The 22,113-nt window shown below is 41.1% G+C and overlaps 1 protein-coding gene across 1 annotated transcript in view; it reads left to right on the top strand.

Annotated features, from left to right (window-relative positions):
* Window positions 1–6,569: 6,569 nt before the first annotated feature.
* B3GALT1 (beta-1,3-galactosyltransferase 1) overlaps window positions 6,570–22,113 on the top strand; it is a 325,572-nt gene continuing 310,028 nt past the window's right edge. The window contains exon 1 of the mRNA XM_039493756.1: window positions 6,570–6,727. The gene's annotated coding sequence lies outside the window, so the exon portion shown is untranslated. The remainder of the gene's footprint in view (window positions 6,728–22,113) is intronic.

The following is a 22,113-nucleotide window of genomic DNA, read 5'->3' as shown; positions in this document are numbered from 1 at the left end:
AGTACTCTTGTTATGTTCTGTGTATAAGGACCAGTGACATTGCTGTGAATGACTCTACTGTATATAAATATAAGTCAGTTTTGCTACTTAACATTTCAGATAAACAACTGTCTCAAAGGATTGACTGAGCATGCTAACAGAGTTTTCTTGCTGTGTTTATGTGGAGGTAGTTATTTAGCTGACATAATATATGGTAGATAAATCTTAAAATAATAGAAGGAAATATTTCTTCACACAGCATGAAATCAGCCCTTGGAATTCATTTACACGAGAGGTAATAGAGTCAAATGCTTTGGGGGCAAGGACCTTGTGTTCTTTGTCTGCATAGTGCCTAGCATGCTGATGATGCTGTATCATGAAATATATATAAAATACATATTATTATTATTATAATAGCATAGAAGGATTTCAAAGGGGGCTGAGTAATCTTATGGCTAATTATAAGAATACAGAGTTTTATTTTGTTAAAATATGGTTAATCAAATAGTCTTCAAACTGATTGTTACCAGAAATGCTGTATTTATGTATGGATCAAACAGTGAGCTACCAGAAATGAAGGAAAATGGATCCATATATAGAATTTAGGATAGGCACCCCCAGAAGGAGTAGGGGATACTTTTTTAATTTCAGTTTTTAAGTGCAGGGCAAGGAACAACATTATTAGTCTCACCCAGTGCTATGGAACATGTTGATCTGTCACTGGTTACAGAGATAAGAAGGAATTTTCCACCATGTAGATCATTGCACAATTGGCTAGGTGACTTATAGATGGCAGTGAAGAGTTGTCCATGATGTTTTAGTACTTGGCGCCCTCGTGTGTAATCTAATCCAACTGGCTGTACATCTGGGAAAAGGTTTAATATTTTATTGAATTCTATCAGGTCCTCAAACCAATATGGCAGATATTTCCTTTCAAAACTGGATGTGGGGCAGATTTCCTTATGGTCCTTGGAACATTGGCCTGGTAGTCACGGTTACCTGCTGCCCAGTGAGCAGCAGGTAACTATGCAGCATGCATGTGACTATTGGCAGTGGCCTCCTGGAGCAGGTTGTGCTGCATCACTAGTAGGAAAGATCAAGGACACTAGAGTGGAAGAAAGGAAATAGTCCATCAAGGGATATGGAGTCAAGAGTTTGTCTGTGGAGGAAAGACTAGGAGGGAGAGTATGAGGACAAGATTGGGTGGTTCTAACCCTTGTTTAGTATAATGAGTAACTGACTGGATCAGAGGTTAATTTCAGAGAAAACACTGGAGACCCCAGTCACATGATGTCTGCATTAGCAAATTTTGCAAGTGTCCTCCACTGTATTGGTTTATTAGCTGTCTTTGAGATTGTCCTTTAAAATCTCTCCACCAACAAATTTTTTGTTTGGTAAAAACAAGATAAAAATGAAGTGCTGAAAGAATCGAGTGCCTACTGGGATTCCAGTGGGAAAATTCTTTGTGGCAGAAGACCATTAGTTTACCTTTAAGGGGGCAACATTTCTAGTTCATCCCCTATCGCCACACAGGAGAATTTCTTGATATTTAGATGGAGTAGTTCTTCAGACCATGAGAATTAGCAATGGGATACAGATCATTTCCCCTCTAGGCCATCACATGGGATCAGGCCCATAGGACATATGCCAGTTGCTCAGTATAGCTGGCTCTCAGTACAGTTCGCAGTACAGCAAATACCAACACAAATACCACCTTCACACCTTGTTGGCAGTCTCAGCAGTAAAAATGAAGATTTAATGGGCATGATTCCTGAATAATTCTATCCCCTCTGTAGGTTGTTGATCCAGAACAGAATGGAGTTGTACCTACAGAGCTGCACAGGGATATTACTTGCACAGCTTGTGCTGTGAATAAAGAGAGAAATTCAGCTGCCAGTGTGTCCCTCTTGCACTAAATTCATTTTTAGAAAGACTCAGCAAGCTGTCCCCTCTGAGGAGACTGAAAGATCAGGTCTTAAGAAGGAACTTAGCCCACCTACGCAATAGGTTGGGATATTGACCCCAATTCCGCAAAAGCATTTAAGCATAAACTTTAGAGCTTTGATGAACAATAAGGATTTAAGCATGTGCTTATGTGCTTTGCTGAACTGGGCCCAGATTTTAGGTGTGCTATTTTCTCATTTTTACATCTTCGCTGTTTTTAATGGTTTTATATTTCCCCACCTTCGTCAGCAAGTCTTTGACTGGGCAGGTTCGGTCTGATCTACAACATATTTAGCTGTTATGATGTGATATATTGCTTTAGTATTTGGACCAAGTGCTATTTAGTGATCTTCAACACTTTTGATAAATTGGGTTAGATGTATTACTGATATTTGTAGTTTAAGTGCAGGCTTTTCTGACAAGCAGTGATTTAGCTACCATACACATTGGAGCTGTTTATACGCTCAGGAGGAGCTGCTGTGGAATACTGAAACATGGAGGGTATTTTTATGAGATGAAAATATTGTACAGACAGAATTGCTGAGAGTTTTTGTTTAAATTTTAAGATAAACTTTCATTATATTTTATATATTTAAAAATTTATTTGCTAGTTATTGAGAAAGATCTGAACATATAATAATTATTTTTCTTATACCCCTGGCTTTTGTAGCCCAGTGGGCTAGTTTGCTTTATTATATTCACTGCTACTGTAGCCCAGTGGACTAGCTTGCCTTCATTATATTTACTGCTTTGCATTATACTCAGCAGTAATGCAAGAAACCTACAGGCTGTATCCTGTAAGACATCAGCTTCAGCAGTTTAGCATAAGGTTTGAGACCTATGATCTTTGAACAGATAAACAGCCCAACGGAAAAAAAACCAAGTATCTGGGGAGCTGAAAATGGAGTTTAAGGGGAAGTTCTGACCACAGGTAAATAATTCACCCACAGAAGTGTCCTGGCAATGAACTGATGTACCTAACAGGTACATGAGATACATTTAAGGCTAGCCTGCTTGCTTGCCTACATATATGTATCTTTTCTTCTAAGTTTCTTATTTCCTTATAGGTTTGATTGTTTTATTATAATAGGTTTATATTAGGGCATATTTTGGCTGTAACCCAAGAGACCTGCAGGCCACATTCTGTATGGTGAGCTAAGGCAAAGTTGGCACACAAGTCTGGGACCTTTCACCTAGATAAATGGAGCTAATGCATAAAGTCCATGTATGAATGCGACCTTTGACATAGAGGATGCGTTAAAGCAGGTTGGCATAGGGGCTTTCCTAAGTTCATATCCTTTTAAACTTAACAGGTACACCATAACTTAGAACTTGGAAAGAACTGAAATAACCAGTTAAGACCGAAATAACAAATATGATATCTAACCACAAAAGGGCTCTGGTAACGAATTGACATATATAAGTTGAGATCGTTGATATACTAACCTATAGGAAAAAGACACTCCAACATTAGTGAGGCGAGGAAATACAAATAAAAGAAGGGAAAAATCCCTTACTGAATATGCATTGAACATAATGGCATCAGTGTAACATATTATAAAAGTGGTATCCCAGCCTAGGGTCAGTAGGAGAGAGAGAGATGTAGTCCTTGGGAGGTGCCAGAATGATGGCCACTGGTGATGATGGAAAAGGTGATGGTGATGAGGAAGATGATAGCTAACATTTCAGGTTGTTCTACAAGGGATGGTATGAGTATATGGATGTGCAGCTGTACAATCTGTAGTATCTCTATCTACCTTACTAAGCTAGGGTGTTTGTGACTGTGCTAAATGTATTAATAAACTATATTTGTAAATATAAGAGTTCCTATATTGTGAGTGTTGCAACTGTGCACATCAGGGTTCCCAACTATATAATAATTTTAATAATACTGGGCCTGACCTCGGGGCAAGAACCTGTCAACCCTCAAAGTGATAACTGGGGATTCTTAAGTAATCAATATAATTAATACATAATCTAAAATCAGGTTACACTTTGCAGGAGTTATAAAATCCTAACTGTAAAATGCTATTGTTAGTTCTGCAATATCTGTAAAAATCTGAACTGTAAATAAAATATGGTTCTGTAAAATATGATCTGGCTCTCTGACATCAAATGTTAAAAAAAATTGCACTATGGGGTAGTTTAAAATTTTAATTTTTTAAAAACACATTTTTTAGTACTTGAGATGGCTTCTGAACTACTGGATAATTTCTAGCTGAAAAACAGAGCTGTCATTTTTACTTCAGTAATACACTGTATGTAAAATCTTAAATGCAAGAATAGTTTTGAATATTTCCTCTAAAAAAATGTGAGTGTACCCAGTATTCAGATTTGGTACAGGTAGTTATGCTGGACCCACATGTATCACTGCTGCCATCTAAAAAAAGATAAATAGTTGAAGGATCAGAGTAAAATAAATCTACTATTTTAGTGGACCAATCTAACCAGAGGAAAATTTGAGTACACTAATGTGGTTTGCACATAAAGGGTCAAAATATGTAACACTTACTCGCATTCTGTAGCATTTAACTCCAAAGTAGTAGCAATGAAGTCAATGTGAGTAAGGATATTGGAATCTAGAAATAAATCATGAAATGATTGTGCTGCTCAGATTTCCACTCCCTTTCAAAACAGTATAATCCCATTGTAGCATAAATAACATATTTGTCCATTGGCACAATAGCTATTCACACACCACCATTTTCACCAGAAATATTTACTACTTTGTGGATGCAATTCTACAAGATGCTGAGCACCTTGGGAAGTCAATGGGAACCTGTAGCAGGCACACCCACCATATAGGATTGGCCCTAAAGACATGCTATCCATTGGCGCTGACTCCATGGGTGTTCCAGGGCAGGAGCACCCATGGAAAAATATAGTGGGTGCTCAACACCCACCGGAAGCACCACATATCAGCTTTTCCCCCTCCCTCCCAGCACCTCCCACCCACCACGATTAGCTGTACAGCAGCATACAGAAGGCGCTGGAGGAGGAGAAGGCAAAGAGCGGGGGCAGGAATAGGTGAGGAACAGGTGAGGAATGGGGTGGGGGGAGGAGCGGAAGTGGGAAGAGGTGAGGCGGGGGTTTGGGGCAACAGGTGGAGTGGGGGTGGGGCTTGGGGCACAGCAGGTGTCGAGCACCCCCCAAGAACTCAGAAAGTCGTCGCCTATGATGCCACGAAATAAAACACATATTCTATTGTAAGAGTGATACAATCTGGAAAGATATATAAACAGGATCCTTCCCAAGCCTTCCAGATGTTCTCATGGCATTTACTGTAGCTTCAACACAGCCCAGTTTTCTGTTTGTGGGTTGACTAAGGAAAAAGGCTTTAGCACTAGGGCAAACATTCCTGTACGCCAAATACTAAAATGACAGGTGAAGTACCTGTGGATAATTAAAATAATCCAGAAGTAAGGTGTCCATATCAGGTGTTTTCAGAATCAATGCAGAATCAGAATCGACGCAGCACAAGACTGAGGAAGGGGAAGGACTGCCAGTCAGCGATGGGCAGCAAATGTCAAAGGTAGTAACCAAAGCAGGTGCTAAGAGACACTTGCACACAGGGGACAATATCATCTCTTATAACCACACAGTGTTTATATTAAACAGTGCCCGCTGTTTATTACATGGCTTCTGATTATTTAAACCCTTTGCCACAATGAGCCAAATTCTATCCTCATTTATTCTGGATTTACACCAATTATATTTCCACCAGTCTCCCTCCCCCAGCTAAATGGAGAGGATTAAACAGTAGAAGTTAAGTGGAGGGATCAAGAGCAAGCCCTGAGACGTAGATGTTTTCGCCCTACTGGCCTATGAAGAACTGAGCATTTCTCCCTTTTCCCTAGCCAGTGAGTCATGCACAAGGGAATGGATCTTTACCATTATGGCTATATACATTGTCTGTTTATAAGATTAGATTGTAAACTCCTCTGCGTAGGTGCTGGAACTAGGGGTGCTGGTGGGGCTGTTGCCACACCGCCTGGCTTGAAGTGATTCTCATTAGTTACAGGGTTCAGTGGCTCTCAGCACCTCCCCCCACCCCATACAAATTGTTCCAGCACCCCAGCTCCTCTGGCCAGGGGCTTTCGCTCACGTGCTGCCTGCACAGCACCCGGCGCAATCGGGCCCATCCTAGCGAGGGCCTGGAGTGGGGCCAGACCAGGAGTCAGACTAATCAACTGATTTCAAGGGAGCGACTACAGCAAGCCGCTGGTGCAAGCCGGCCGAGGGAGAGCGGGGCTTGGCCCGGGGCCAATGCACTCGGCTGCACCGCGAGCGGCGAGGGGCGGATAGCGAGCGACAAGCGCAGCCATGCGGTGCCCGCGGAACGCTTTCCGGGCCCGCACCCCGCGCCCTTCGCGAGCCCCGTCCCCGCAGCTCTCGAGGCACCGCGCTGCCCGCTCCCGGGGGCTCGCCGCTCTCGCGGAAACCAGCCTGCTGAGGGAGGGAGGGAGGCGGCGAACGTCGGGACCTTCCTCTCTGATTGGTCCCCGCCGCTCGCTCTCTCCCCCCGGCTCCGAGGAGGGGAGGCGGCGATTGGCTGCCCGGGCCTGTCAGTCGGAAAGGCCAAGTTCCATTGCGGGATCGCCTCGCTCCGCGAGCCGGGCTTGGCTGCTGCTGCCGCGGCGGCTGCGGGGAGCTGGCCGGCTGCTGCTGCTGCTGCTGCTGCTGATGGAGAAGTGATGCTGGCTGCCGGGACCCGGGCGGCAGCAGCGGCAGGACCGGGACCAGCCGTGGGAGCCCAGCTGAACCCTGCGTGCCGCCAGCCGGGCGAAGACAGCAAAGCCAGCTGGTAAGGTCCAGCCACGGGGGAGGTGGATGCCTCTGCCTCGCTCTGTGCGTCCATGCATGGCTGTGTATCCACAGCGCCGTTTGTTGGAGGGGCTGGAGGCAATGCAGGGCAGCGCAGCAGCAAGGGGAAGCGCTGTGTGTGGGCAAGATGTCTGGGACACAGGGAATCGGCTGGCGGCTGCTGCCGCTGCCGGCTGCAATCGACTTTGATAGGCAGGAGATTGCATGTGTGCGCGTTAGGATCCACACTTCGCAAGCGAGGTACCTACCTCTCTAGCTACCCTTGCCCGGGTGCCCTTCAGGAACCACAGGGATTGCTGGAAACGAGCGTGTCTTGCTGAGAGGCTCGGACGAGTGCAAAAGTCCGCGGTGTCTCTCTAAAGATAAAAGCAAAGCCGAGCAAAGTGAACTTTATTGTCATGATTACAGTGGGAAGTGTTAGCGTGGTCCTTCCAAGGGAAGGCAGACTCCGGAGAGGCACAGTCATGTCACCAGGATTGCTGGAGAGGAGGCAGTCGTTACCAGTAAAGTGAGAAAACGGAGGGCTGTTACTGAAAAAATGGCAGGGGTGGGAGAGGACTGTTTATTATATTTTATACCTAAAACACTACAAGCTCAGCTGTTCCCCTCTGTACTTTCCTTGCTGCTGTTGAGCTTCACATGGCTTTGGATTTGGAGATGATGAACTGCCCCCATCCAAACTCATTCAGTGCTCCTCCTGAAGCAGCTCCAAAGACACAGCGTGAAACTCTGGGTTTGGTTTAGTGGACACATTTCCCAGTTTTCGGTAACTACAATAAACTGTGTTGCAACGAGGAAAGAAAGGGCTTTTCTTTTGTGTATGAAGCAGAGGGCGTTTAGACATCCAAAGGCTTTCCTATGTGAACTGTCAGCTCCTTCAACAGGATGTATAGCCATTTGCCAGCCTCCACTGTTGACTTCCCCAATGTTTTCTATGAGGGGAACTATCACTGCTTTCAAAGAATGATGCAGAGTAACTGCTAAAAAAGCCAGATTGCCAATTAACGGAATAGTTTTAACCTTCTGTTTCTATAATGATCCCAACAGGGTACTGGATTTTATTTTCTGTGGAAAGATCTTAAATGTGCTTGCTTTTTATTATACACTACAGATGGGTATTGCTGGTTGGCTGAGTTTGAATCAGTTTCCCTCAGTAAAATTGACCAAAGAAGACACTGAATAGTGTTTTTAGATTTTAAAAAATTATTTTACTAATTCAGTTAGCATTGACACATTCTTTTAAGGGTAATGGAAACATAAGTAATAAAAATGGAAAGTATAAAAGCTGCTCCATGTTGTCATGCTATGGATGGAAAAATAGGTAGTAAACGAAAGGAGTGTTTAAGCAAGCATGGACTTCTTTAGAGAACAGTAAATTACTAGAGACCTTGGTAGTGGGAATCCTTATTACGAGTATCCTGACCTTGACCTGATGACAGTCATTAAAACACTTTTTAAATTAGAGATTATGTAAATATTAACTCAGACCATTTGAATGGAAAAATCATATGCACAGAAAAATTAATAGAAAACAAATTTACCTGTATTATGGCAAATTTATGCTTTTGTAAAAGGCTAAAAATGGTAAGTTCAAAGAAAACTTCTAATATAGCAAACAGGAGGGGAGGAGAAATGAAGCCAGTGGCTTTTGAGACTTCTGAAGAATTTCAAAGACTAAATCTTGTTTTTTTTACACATAATTTTCTCTTTTTCATTGCTCTTTAACATGAATTACTCTGTGATATAAGACCAAACATTTAATCTCTTTAAAACAGCAGTGTTTTAAACCAGTGTTGAATATTCTTAATTTGCTAAAATATTCCTTAACTTACCTTTAAAAGTTCTTTGATTAATTTTATTATTTTCTTAATTAAATCTTGATTGCATAATATTTTAAATAATTGTTGATATACTTCTGTATTTTCTTATGATGGGCTTGTTCCTGCACCTATTGATGTCATTGAGAGTCTTATCAAGCAGGATTGGACCCAAATCTAATGTCTGAAATAACTGATCTGAAAAGGCTAATATAGCTGATCATATGCTACATTTCAATAGGAAATGTAATTTTCATTATTTTTATTTATTATTTTATTTACAGACCCCTCAGCCATAATCCTGAGTGCTTAAAATGCTGCTCAACATGTTAAGAAGTTGTTTTATGTATTAAAATGTGTATGACGTATCAAGAATACTTAATTCCAAGTTTATGATTCGTTTCTAGCTGTCAAAAAACCACAATACTGTATTGATTTGGTGCTCTAAAACTTGCAAAGTAATCTGATAAATTAACTAAATTTCTGAAATTTGACACCATGCATGACAAACATTTTTTAAAAATTACAAAATCATATGATCGATGGCAGAATGGACAATAAGTGTAAACCATATTATCACAAAGCATTTATATTTCTGCTCACTCTGGAGAGATGAAGTCCAGTGTTGTGGCTGGACAGTAAATATTAAGTGTAAGTTCTTTTTGAGGAATACAACATTATTTTTCCCACTGCGTATTTAGTAGATAAATATCTTTATTTACAGAACATAAAATGCAATTTAAATTCAGTTGCCCGTTTAGCATGTAGATTTTCGGTGGATCTAGTGAACTCAAAAACTGGTATGAAGAGAGGACTACAAAAATATCAGTTAACTTGACAAAGTCAATTTATTTAAAATATTTTAGGCTAATCTGGGTGTCCAGTAAAGAGAAAACAGTAGTAGCAGCGCTGCAGCTAGAATCAGGTACAGTGAGATAGTCATGATGCGTGATCTCCCAGTCCCACTCAGTTATTCCAGTCTGCCTCATACCAACCCAAACTACCGTACAGGCCCCCTGCAGACAGATGGTGTCAAAGGTTCTAGTGGTTTGAGATATGGACAAATGTTATTTTTGACAAGGGATTAAGTGGAAACTAATTTTTCTTGTACCTAAACTAGATATCCAGATTGTGAAAGAATAGTCTATTAATGGACTGAATCCTGTTCTACAGACCCTTAATAATGTGAGAAGTCTCATTTACTTTAGTGGAATTATTCACAGGAGTGAATATTTACAGGATCAGGTCCTAATTTACTGCATCACCTAAATTTACTTAACTGGATCATTTCCATTATAGTTATCATGAAACATTTTACAAAAATTGACACATTTTAACTCATCTATATTTCTGTGGAAATGCACCAGATCTAATGTCACATTAATATATAAATAAGAAGAACTAGGAAGTGGATTTTGTTAGAATAAAACACCCAATCAATCACTAGAAATTATCATGATTTGATCAATTACATGCTTTTTTCAACAATGCTTTTTTCCTTAATTATGGACTTATTAATATTAAGATCTTTCTAGAGCTATATCAGAATGACAGTGCAGTTTCTTAAACCACCCTAGATTTGCTTTATTTAGATTTCCTATTTATAAAATAAGCAAAATAAGTTAATCCTTTCCCAATACATTTGGAAGTCTTACCAATTGGAGACTACCAAAATAACACAAAATCCTAGATTTTCCTTGCCTGTATATACACCAGTGATTTTTGCAGGGAACTATTAATAAATAAATAATATAAAGAGGAAATATAGAAAGGAAGATTAATCATCCTAGCACGTTGCAACCTGCTTCCCAAATAATTGCCAAAATAAAGATGTAAAGCCGTGTACTAAAATATTGGTGATGTAATTTGCCACGTGTAGTAGTAAAATGATTTGTTTTGATGCAGCTAGGAAAAACAACTTGCATTCTGTTTAGAAATGAGAAATTTATATATACATTTAGTTAAAATACAAAAAAAGCTTTGTAAGAAAATTATAGAAAGAACTAATGAATTTTAAATACTTTATGTTGCTTCTTCCTTCAGTTGTATTAAATCATGCAAACTGTACACTGATCTTTTGAACAGCTAATTCCATTTTTGAACTTCATTGAAAACACTGACTTGTCTCCCCTCCAGCAAATGCAGTGTCCATAACTTCTGGTCCATGGAAGCTCTGCAGACCTCCCTGGATACAGAGAAGTGTAAAATACATCCTAAGATGACTTTTTATCTTCCCCACTTACTCATATGTCAACTTGTTCCAAATGTTTCCAAAGTGTCATAAGATACTGATAGGTGCATAACACTGCTTTAGGCTGTAGGTATGGATGCCTAAGACTGCTTCTCTCCAAGGAGCAAATGCTCCATGGAAGCTGATCCACCTCCCATTGACTTCAATGAAAGTCGGATTAGGCCTCATTAAGCATTTCCCATTGACATCCAGGAGGACTGCTCTTAAGCAGAGACTGTAGATTCAGGTCCACAGGCTAAAGATAAACTCATTTTCCAACAGATGAAGATGGGCAGAGGCAGGCAGGTTCTTCTCTCACTGACTGACATACTTGTATGTAGTGTGGGTCGCAGGAGATTAGACAGACAAGGTAGATGAGGTAATATCTTCTATTGGACCTTCTTCGGTTGGTGAAAGTAACAAGCTTTTGAGCTTGCACAGAGCTCTTCTTCAGATCTGGGAAATGTACTCAGTCACTGCTAAATACAAGGTGGAACAGGATTGTTTAGCATAAATATTTAACACATATTTCAAGATGAAGTGTCCCATTAACACACCTCCAGTCATGGAGGGAGGGAAAGGAATGCAAGAAGTGGGGGGAGAATGCAGCTCGGGGGGAGGGGTGGTTATAGATTATTGTAATAAGCCATACATCTACTGTCTCTATTCAGTCCATGATTTTTAGTGTCTAGCAAAGTTATGAATTTAAGTTCCCATGCTTGTCTTTTGAAAGTGTGTGATTTCCTTTGAGAATGAGGATGGATAGGTCAGAAATAGAGTAATCACTCTGTGAAAAATGTTCACCCACAGGTGATAAGGTGTTTTTGTCTTTTATCATTTTCCTGTGTGAGTTCATTCAAGTATGTACTGATTGTCTGGTTTCACCCACATAGTTGTTACTGGGGCATTTAAGTGCACTGGATAAGGTGCACCATGTATTGTGATAGGCACGTGTAGGACCCGTAGATGTTGAAAGGTGTGTTGTGAGGAGTGTTGATCATTGTAGCAGTGAAGGTATGTCTGCAGGTTTTGCGTCAGTTGTTCTGGCAGGTCTGGTGCCACTTTGGATTGGTGTGCCCTGGTGTGTGGGGAGCTTGCTTCTGATGATGATGTTGGAGAGGTGGAGGAGTTGTCTGAATGCCAGAAGAGGGGATACAGGGAAGATTTTTTTTCAGGATGGAGTCCCCATTGACTATGGGTTGTAGTTGTTTAATGGTACCTCATATGGGTTCCAGTGTAGGGTCAGAGATGACAAGAAGGGGTGTGTGGTCAGAAGGGGTTTTATTTCTGTATTGTAGAAGGTTCTCAAGGGGTATTTGGGTGGCCCGTTTCATGGTGTGATCTACTTCTCCGCTGGAATGTCCTTGTTTGGGAAAGACAGTTTTGAGTGTGTGAAGGTATATATTGTGGCTTTTCTCCTAAGAGCATATTCATTGGTATTTGAGTGCCTGGGCTTTAGATAACAGATTTCTTGATATGTTTGGGGTGGTTACTGGATCTGTGAAGGTAAGTGTGGTGATCCGTGGGTTTCTTGTATATACTTGTCTGTAGGGTTCCATTATTGAAGCTAATTGTGGTGTCCAGGAAGTTGAGGCTAGTGTGGGAGTGTTCCAGAGGGAATTTAATAGAGGGTGGTGGTTGTTGAAGTTGTGGTGGAAATCCATGAGGGAGTTCAAGTCATCTGTCCAGAGGATGAAAATAATATCAATGTATTTCAGATATATCATTGGTTTTGTGGTACATTTGTCCAGAAATTCTTCTTCAAAGTGGCCCATGAAGATGTTGGCATATTGGGGACCCATTCTAGTACCCCGGCCTTTCCCATTGTTTGGACAAAGTGTTCGTTGTTGACTGAAAAATTGTTATGGGTGAGGATGAAATGGATAAGTTTGGGGATGTGTTTGGGGTGGATATCTGATGGTTGTCCATTGTCTTGTAAATATTGGAGGCAGGCAGCTATGCCATCATTGTGGGGGATGTTGCTGTATATGGAAGTGACATCCCTGTTAGCAAGGATGGTGTTCTGAAGGAGGTTGTTAATGTTGTGGAGTTTGTGGAGGAAGTCCTTTGTGTCTTGGAGGAAGCTGGCCCTTGTGTTGAGTGGTTTGAAGTCCCACTAGACAATAATCAAACCAGTAGACAAAGGGAGCATCATTGTAGTTTTCAGCCAGGATGACAATGTTAACAAGACCAACAAAAGCTCTCTGACACCTCCTACTATAAAGAATTCAAAGAGGACCTTACACTACAACTTACCCAGGAACTTAAGGACATCATCAAATCCTTCCCCAAACAAATCCAAGAGAAACTCTATATGCTTCCCAAGATGCACAAACAAGGGAACCCAGGCAGATCCTTCATAACTGGCATTCTTAGGGCATGGCTACACTTGCAGATGTAGAACGCTGTGAGTTAAACCAGCCCTCCGAGAGTGCAGTATGGAAAGCGCTACAGTGTGTCCACACTGTCAGCTGCAAGTGCACTGGCATGACCACATTTGCAGCGGCATTGGGAGTGGTGCATTATGGGCAGCTATCCCACAGAGCACCTCTTCCCATTCTGGCACTGTGGCTTGTGGGAAGGGGGCGGGTGGTGCGGGGCATTCTGAGTCCTGTCCCAATGCCCCGTGATCAATCGTTTCGTATCCCAGCATTCCCTTAGCTTCCGTCCACATTTGGCGTCATCTTTCAACTTTTTTGTACTGCGCGCTCTGTCTTCCCTTTTATTCTGCGGGAATGGATCCCAAAGTGCTGAGGAATATGCTGATGGGTCTCACCAGCACGTCACGTTTGGGAGTCGAGTTACTCCTTAAGCTACAAACTGACAGTGAGGAGTCCAACGATGATGTCGATTCGCATAATGCATATGACACAAGATTGCTTGTGGCATTCACGGACATGTTCACCAATGTGGAATGCCACTTTTGGGCTTGGGAAACAAGCACTGAGTGGTGGGATCATATCGTCATGCAAGTCTGGGATGACAAGCAGTGACTGCAGAACTTTCGGATGAGAAAAGCCACTGTCATGGGACTGTGTGATGAGCTCACCCCCACTCTGCGGCGCAAGGACACGAGATTGAGAGCTGCCCTGCTGATGGAGACATGGGTGGCTATTAAAATCTGGAAGATGGCAACTCCAGACAGCTACCGATCAGTCGCTAACCAGTTTGGAGTCAGAAAGTCAACCATTGGAATCGTGTTGATGCAAGTTTGCAGTGCCGTTAATTGCATCCTGCTTAGAAGAATGGGTAACGTGCATGACATTGTGGCTGGCTTTGTACAAATGGGTTTCCCTAACTGCGGAGAGTTGATAGATGGGACGCATATTCCAATTCTGGCACCAGCCCACCTGGCCTTCGAGTATGTTAATTGGAAGGGGCATTTCTCGATGGTACTCCAGGCACTTGTGGATCACCTTGGGCATTTCAGTGACATTAACGCAGGCTGGCCCGGAAAGGTGCACGATGCATGTATCTTTCGGAACACTGGCCTGTTCAGGAAGCTGCAAGCCAGGACTTTTTTCCCAGACCAGAAAGGGAAGTCGGAGACAAAGTCAAAATGCCCATTGTGATCCTTGGAGACCCCACTTACCCTTTAATGCCGTGGCTCATGAAACCCTACACAAGGAGCTCAGCCAGTTGGAAGTGCAGGACAGATAGGGACAGAAATGACTGGCCTCTCTGAGACTTGGATCTGCATATGGAGCATGTTAATCCAGTCTTAGGGCTTAGGAGTTGTGATAGACTGAATGGGCTGTGATGATGCGTTATGAATCTCATTTACACTCCTTGAGCTCTGCTTCCATTGGTCACTGCTAATAACAATTATTATTATACTCAACACTTACATTTCAGTTTTCATTCGAAAGCACTATTACACTCTGTATTCAGGCATAATTTCACAGAACACTGAAATACAGCCACATCTAAGGTTTTATAGTGCACAGCAACAGAACGACTTAGAACTTCTCCATTTTTGGATCTGACCAAACCAAATATTCATTTATACACACAGCCCTTTTGAAAAGTGCCATATACAATTTAAATAATGTGAGAAATTCAGGTAGCCAGAATTTAGTTATTCCTATGGAATTTGACCAGGACATCTAGGTAATCACTTCTGCCTTTGCAGAAAATGCCTGGCATTATTAAATAGCCACAAATCTTTCTTCGTGCCTCTTATACCATGTTTGGCTACTGGCTTAATCAGAAAAGAAGAGGGAAGAATACTATCTATCAAATCACCACCACCTCTTCCACACACAGGTTTTTCTCTTGTGGTCTCCTATCCAAGGATCAGATTTGACACAGTCAAAGCCCTTGGTGTTCTGATGCAGATATCATGCAGGAGCTTGCCTCCCTCTGAGCTGTTCTGCAGCTCCTCCATGTGAAGGGCTGCTGTTTTGTTTCTTTAGTCCTTCAGCAGGTGGCCACATTTTCACGTGAATAGCTGGCTCTGCTGAGCAGCAACATCTGTGGCTTTGTGGGGGTTCTGCCAGCCAGAAGACTGCAAATATTTCCTGCTGGATTAGGCCCTGAATTTGTTAAAGGATACTCTTACTAATTAGAGTTGGATCTTGCATATTAGAAGAAAAGTAGAATAAATAATATTTCTCTTATGTTCTAATTTGATATTTACTTTCCATAGCAGGAGATTTAAGTAGGGGAGCAAATTTTTAACATTATCTGTAGTTAATCGGATCTTAAAAAGAAAGTATTATGGAGTGTGTCACATTCCAGACCACTGGTGATTATGGCTAGTTCAGGAAAGTGCATGGATTAATAATTTAGAGCAATCTTGACCCCCTCCCATGATAAAGTCTGTATTTAGTGGTGGAGGGGAAGGAAAACTCTACAAGATGCCCCTCATAGTGTTTCTCCCAAACCTTTGCACTGGGGGAATGGCAGTAGTGGGGTACAGAGTTTGCCCTCTGAGTGACTGCAGTTAAAGCTACACATAATCAAATCAAACATTTGTAAGTATGGAAATGCATAATTACGATCACACAAATAACCTTAACTCTGCCCACACACTACTCAATAAACAAACAATCTCAGTCCCAAACACAACCTAATTAATCATCCTCCATTCACATATTCAATTTCATACCTACACCAAACAAATGGACAAAGTCCTTCCCACATTTTCAATAGAGGTCTGTGCACCATAAATAGCCACTAGAGTGTCCACTACAAACATATTCATAGAGTCAGTGCTCCATGATCTGCACTGGCGTCCCATGGTTTTTTGGATGGAATTTAGGTATTGGTATTGACCTACAAAGCCCCATATGGTTTAGGATCTTCCTACCAGAGAGGCTGCTAGTCTCCCCGTGACGTACCACCATAGGGTAGATCAGCAGAGATGCTCAAATTGGACCGCCCCCCAATATAAAAGAGAAGGGATCACTGGCAGGGTGTTCTTCATTCTTGTGAAATGCCCTGGTCAAAAATAGCCCAAATCTGTTGCTCTTCAGGGCATACTTCTTAGGAGGGTTGCTGAAGAAGCAGATATTGATGAGGATGATGATTAGGGAAAAATGGGGAATATGTTTTATTGTTGTACTACTAGTACAATCAAAGGACTGGAAAGGTCCTTGAGAGGTCATCTAGTTCAGTCCCCTGCACTCATGGCAGGACTAAGTACTATCTAGACCATTCCTGACAGGTGTTTGTCTAACCTGGTCCTAAAAACTCCAATGATGGAGATTCCACAACCTCCCTAGGCAATTTATTCCAGTGCTTAACCACCCTGACAGTTAGGAAGTTTTTCCTAATATCCAACCTAAACCTCCCTTGCTGCAATTTAAGCCCATTGCTTCTTGTCCTATCCTCAGAGGTTAAGAAAAACAACATTTTACGTACTTGAAAACTATTATGTCCCCTCTCAGTCTTCTCTTTTCCAGACTAAACAAACCCAATTATTTAAATCTTCTCTCATAGTTCATGTTTTCTAGACCTTTAATAATTTTTGTCACTCTTCTCTGGACTCTCTCCAATTTGTCCACATCTTTCTTGAAATATGGCGCCCAGAACTGGACACAATACTCCAGTTGAGGCTTAATCAGTGCGGAGTAGAGCAGAAGAATTACTTCTCGTGTCTTGCTTACAACACTCCTGCTAATACATCCCAGAATGATGTTAGCTTTTTTTACAACAGTGTTACTGTTGACTCATATTTAGTTTGTGGTCCACTATGACCCCCAGAGCCCTTTCCACAGTACTCCTTCCTAGGCAGTCATTGCCCATTTTGTATGTGTGCAACTTATTGTTTCTTCCTAAGTGGAGTACTTTGCATTTGTCCTCATTGAATTTCCTCCTGTTTACTTCAGACCATTTCTCCAGTTTGTCCAGATCATTTTGAATTTTAATCCTATCCTCCAAAGCATTTGCAACCCCTCCCAGCTTGGTATCGTCCACACACTTTATAAGTGTGCTTTGTATGCCAATATCTAAATCATTGATGAATATATTGAACAGAACCGGACCAAGAACTGATCCCTGCGGGACCCCAGTCGTTATGTCCTTCCAGCATGACTGTGAACCACTGATAACTACTCTCTGGGTATGGTTTTCCAACCGGTTTTGCACCCACCTTATGGTATTAGAAAGTTTATATTAGAAAGTTACTGTTTCTTTCCTTGATTTATTATTTTGAGTATTGTCAGATGCACCTAAAGTGTTCAGATGGGTGCCTCTTATTATTTTGTTAATCTAAAGAATAAATAAATAGGGAATTTACCTTTTCAACCCTTTAGAGACCTCATTCCTGTAGATTAGGTCATCTTCAGGATCTGCTATGCACACCTCACTATGATGCAGTATTTAAAATATTGTGCATCCAGCTTTAGATAATTGCAGCCATAGGCTCCAGACTTTGATGTATTTTCAACTGCAACTCAATTTAACAAGATAATTTTGTTTTGGAATTAACATATATATGTTTCCTTAGAGCATGCACGTCTGTAGTCTGAGATTTGCTTTTAGAGACTGGTGGCCTAAAGTCAGTTTTGCTGATCTTTCCATCCATTTGATAGCACATGTTGCCAGAATCTCTTTACACAAAGAATAAGCAGTAACTGTACCCTACTTGGTTTGGTTCATATTTTATTCCTGATATATTTGATGTTATCATGGAGTTTGTTTTTGCAAGAAAATTAGGCAACAGGGTCTACCCGCAACGAGCTGACATGATGTTGAATATGACTTGTCCCTATCTGCAATTAATACAAAATCATGGTCATGTATTAGTTAGCCCAGCTACTCAAGGTTGCATTCAGATGTGGGATAGTGAATACAAGACTGTGGACTACTGCATGGTAGCATGTGCAGATATCATGGATGGGTATTTGAGCATTGTCCTCTTTAAGACTATGCCACTTGAGTAATAGTTGACAGGTAAATCTCATGAGGGGAATGAGTGGACAGTAGCAAAATCCATGCAGAATACATTCTGAACGCACACACACTGAACAAAATCACTTATGCTGCTTATCTGACTTACACAGGCTACCAGTCTAGAGCAGCGCTTGGCTCCTAATGTCTAATTATAGCAATAATATTCTTTTTGTTGAGATGTACATAATCATTAACCCACTGTTTGTAGTCTATGTTTCTGAGACAGCAGCACAATTTTAGTAGTTGCTCCTCAAGGAGAGCTATACATATGTATAATGAAGGAGAGTATTTTTCTGTGAGTGATACACAAAAAGTGTGCCACATTGATGCAATCACCTAGAAAATAGTCCATATCCATTTAGAAAGAGTATGAAGTATTTTAACAAAAAAATATTTTTCTTCTCAATTAAGTCAGTCAGATTTTTGGTCTTTTAGGCACCTAATACAAGTATAATTAACAAGGCTTCAGATTTGTGATGGAATTTTTCTAAAATAAAAAATCATGGAGCAGTCATGGTAAATGTAGTAAAAGTCACAGGCTTGGGGGAAATGATATGGAAGGTCATCAGAGTGCCATTTAAAGTGTGCAGGGCCTCCCCCCATCAAGACAATGAGGCAGCTGGGCCAAACCTGAGTGGCATTACACCTCCCGTTATATCAGTTCGCAATGCTGAGAGCGGGACTATGGAACCAAAGAAAAGTCATAGACGACCAATAAACTCACCATACCTATGACACTTTTACCACTGTGACAAACTTGCAGCCCTAATAATTAGTATATTTATGTTTTCCTACTGTACAAACTATTCAGTTTTATTTTATCAAGCTTTGGAAGATCAGATCCATCTACAAAAAAAGCTAACGAAAGAAAACTGTTCAAATCTCAGAGACTTTTTGAAGGTAATACAACATATCAGTTCTACTTGAAAATATTTGACAGCAGTCTTTGAGTACTATTGGCGTTTGTTATTAACCCCCAGATAGTGCTTTTCATCTAGACTGTACGCTTAAAATGGTTCTAAAGTGCCAGTTATGTGCTGCCTGCAATTGGCTACTGAACGGACTCAATGATAAGCCAAGAAGCAGAGTGACACAGGGTTGAAGGTTGGCTGCAAGATTCAAAATTAAGTACATGACAAATGATCCTACTAAGGAGATGTTGACTTGAATAGAGTAGTTAAGGTCCAAATCAAGGTCAGTCATTAAAGTCAGACATAAAAATACAAAGTGTCACAGCACACTATTACTGCAAAAATTACTTACTTTCTCGTTTTTACCATATAATTATAAAAATAAATCAATTGGAATATAAATATTGTACTGACATTTCAGTGTATAATATATAGAGCAATATAAACAAGTCATTGTATGAAATTTTAGTTTGTATGGACTTCGCTAGTGCTTTTTAATGTAGCCTGTTGCAAAACTAGGTAAGTATCTAGAAGAGTTAATTGACCCCCGGAAGACCTCTACCTATCCCCAGGGGTACATGTAGCCCTGGTTGAGAACCACTGATCTAGTCTGATCTCCTGCACTTTGCAGGCTACAGAACCCCACCCACCCACTCCTGCAATAGACCTGAGTTACTGAAGTCCTTAAATCATGATTTAAAGACTTCAAGTTTCTGAGAATCCACCATTTACACTAGTTTAAACCTGCAAGTGACCCATGCCCCTTGCTGCAAAGAAAAGCGAAAAACCCCAGAGTCTCTCCCAATCTGACCCAGGGGAAAATTCCTTCCCGACCCCTAATATGGTGATCAGATAGACCCTGAGCATGTGGGCATGACCCACCAGCCAGACACCTGGGAAAGAATTTGCTGTAGTAATGTAGAGCCCTCCCCATCTATCGTCCAGCCATTGGAAATATTTGCTGCTAGCAATCGCAGATCAGCTACATGCCATTGTAGAGAGTCTCATCGTACCATCCCCTCCATTAACTTATCAAGCTCAGTCCTGAAACAAGATAGGTTGGTGGAAGAGAGAGGGAGAGGGAGTGTGTATGTGTGTGTATGTGTATGTGTGTGTAGAAAGCCAGAGAAGAACTGGTAAGCAAGGCCCTCAGAGGAGACTGAGAGCGAACTTCTTCGGAGCACAGCAGGCTTGGAAACTGGGAGCAAGGAAACTGCTTCCTGTTGTTCATTCCTACTGTGTTCAGGGAAACATTCTTTGTAAATAAACAGGATTGTAGCAAAGAAATACCTGACTCGATCATCAATTTCTCTCCCTAATGGAAGCAAATTGGTTATGCCATGAATATTGGCTAGCTGCTGCTGCCAAGTAGCAACCATACTATTTGGGCTGTACATAATTTTATAAGAAATATATTATGCTGTAGTAATACATTCACGGTGTCCTAAGACTTCAGGGTTGGTACTGTATCTTCACTATCGCCATATGGAACTTAGAACTCAGATTTTCATACTTCAAAAGCTCAGGCCCTTGTCACTTGAGCGAAAAGGAAATGATTCTTAGCTGTTAGCAGTAGAAGGCCTATGAAACATAGCTGAGCACTTTTGAGTCTATCCAATAGAAGGCAGTGATGTATATACACACTAGCCAATTAATATAGGTTTATATATATTACAGTGGTGATTTTCAACTTGTGGTCTGTGGACCTCTGGGGGTCTTCAAGACCATGTTTAAGATTTCTAAAAGGGTCCGCACCTCCGTTTGAAATTTTTTAGGGATCCATAAATGAAAAAAGGTTGAAAACCACTGTATTACAGCATTTTTGTAAAATTCTCAAAATCCTGAACCTATGCTATATAGCTTTTGGTAGTCTAATTTAAATTGCCTGGCTTTTAAAACACAACAGTCCCATTCAGAAGTATGTTTTATGCACAAGAGTAGAGAACAATTCTTTCTTATTTCTCTGAAATAAATAAAATACCCTTCTTTTTATCGTAATTCAAGGAAGCTTATGGGAATGTTATGACATTGGATGCTAGTGGTTTAGGAATTTTGCCATTTCATAAGTGTCTTTCTTTTTGGTGGGATGGTTTTGGGTAAATCAGATTGTATGTGTAACATGTGCTGTCTTATTACACATGGTCACTTGAATGCCTAGAGCCTGGTATGATCAGGAAGCTTTACTGTCTTTTCTAAAGTCTGTCTGTATTTTCTGCTTGATTACTCAGCCGAGTTACTTCAAACTTTTGTTTGACCATAGATCATTTGACTATTAGAGCGTCTTGTAGCTAGAGTTTTGACATCAGCAAATAGGTCAAGCCATATTTGAAAAAGTCTTGTGCATTTTGCAATACGTGCCAATGAATAGAAGACTCAAAATGATTTTCAGTCCTGTTTGAAGGCTTTTGTGCTAAGACACATTTAATGCTTTGATAAAGTCTTTTCCAGTTGGATGCCACTAACATCTACAAAGTTTCCCGAGCCCAAGTAGACCAGCTCCAACTGCACTGCAAACAATTTTGTGGGTTGTATTTTAGATTCAGTATATATTTGTATTTTAGCTGTGCTATCCAAAGCATTTAAAAATACAAGTTCTACACATTTCAGGCTCAAGCAAGTTTTATATTTCTTGTCTGCTCAATGTGAATGGGGCTCCAGGTGGGGCCAGAAATGAAGGGTTCAGGATGCGGGAGAGGGTTTCAGGCTGGGGGTGTGGGCTCTGGGGTGGGGCTGGGGATGAGGGGCTTGGGGTGCAGGGGGGGGCTCAGGGCTGGGGCCCCTGTAAAAAAGATTAGTCAATAGTGTAATCATATGTAGTTTCTCTCCTTTTTCTGAAGCCAACATTTACTGAAAAGAAGTGCCTGAGTGGGAGAGTTCAATAATGAGGAAGGAATGTCCTTTCATAAGAGAATTTAATGTTTCTAATGGTTGCCAATAAAGAAACAAAAAGCACATCAAACTTTTGTGACAGCGTTACCATTAATGCCCTGCATGTTATGTATATCATCTA

The sequence above is a fragment of the Mauremys reevesii genome, linkage group 11 (assembly GCF_016161935.1).
Source record: "Mauremys reevesii isolate NIE-2019 linkage group 11, ASM1616193v1, whole genome shotgun sequence".
NCBI classification, from domain to species: Eukaryota; Metazoa; Chordata; order Testudines; family Geoemydidae; genus Mauremys; species Mauremys reevesii.
Note: the sequence above shows the minus strand (reverse complement) of the source record. Positions and strands in the feature narration are given on the sequence as shown.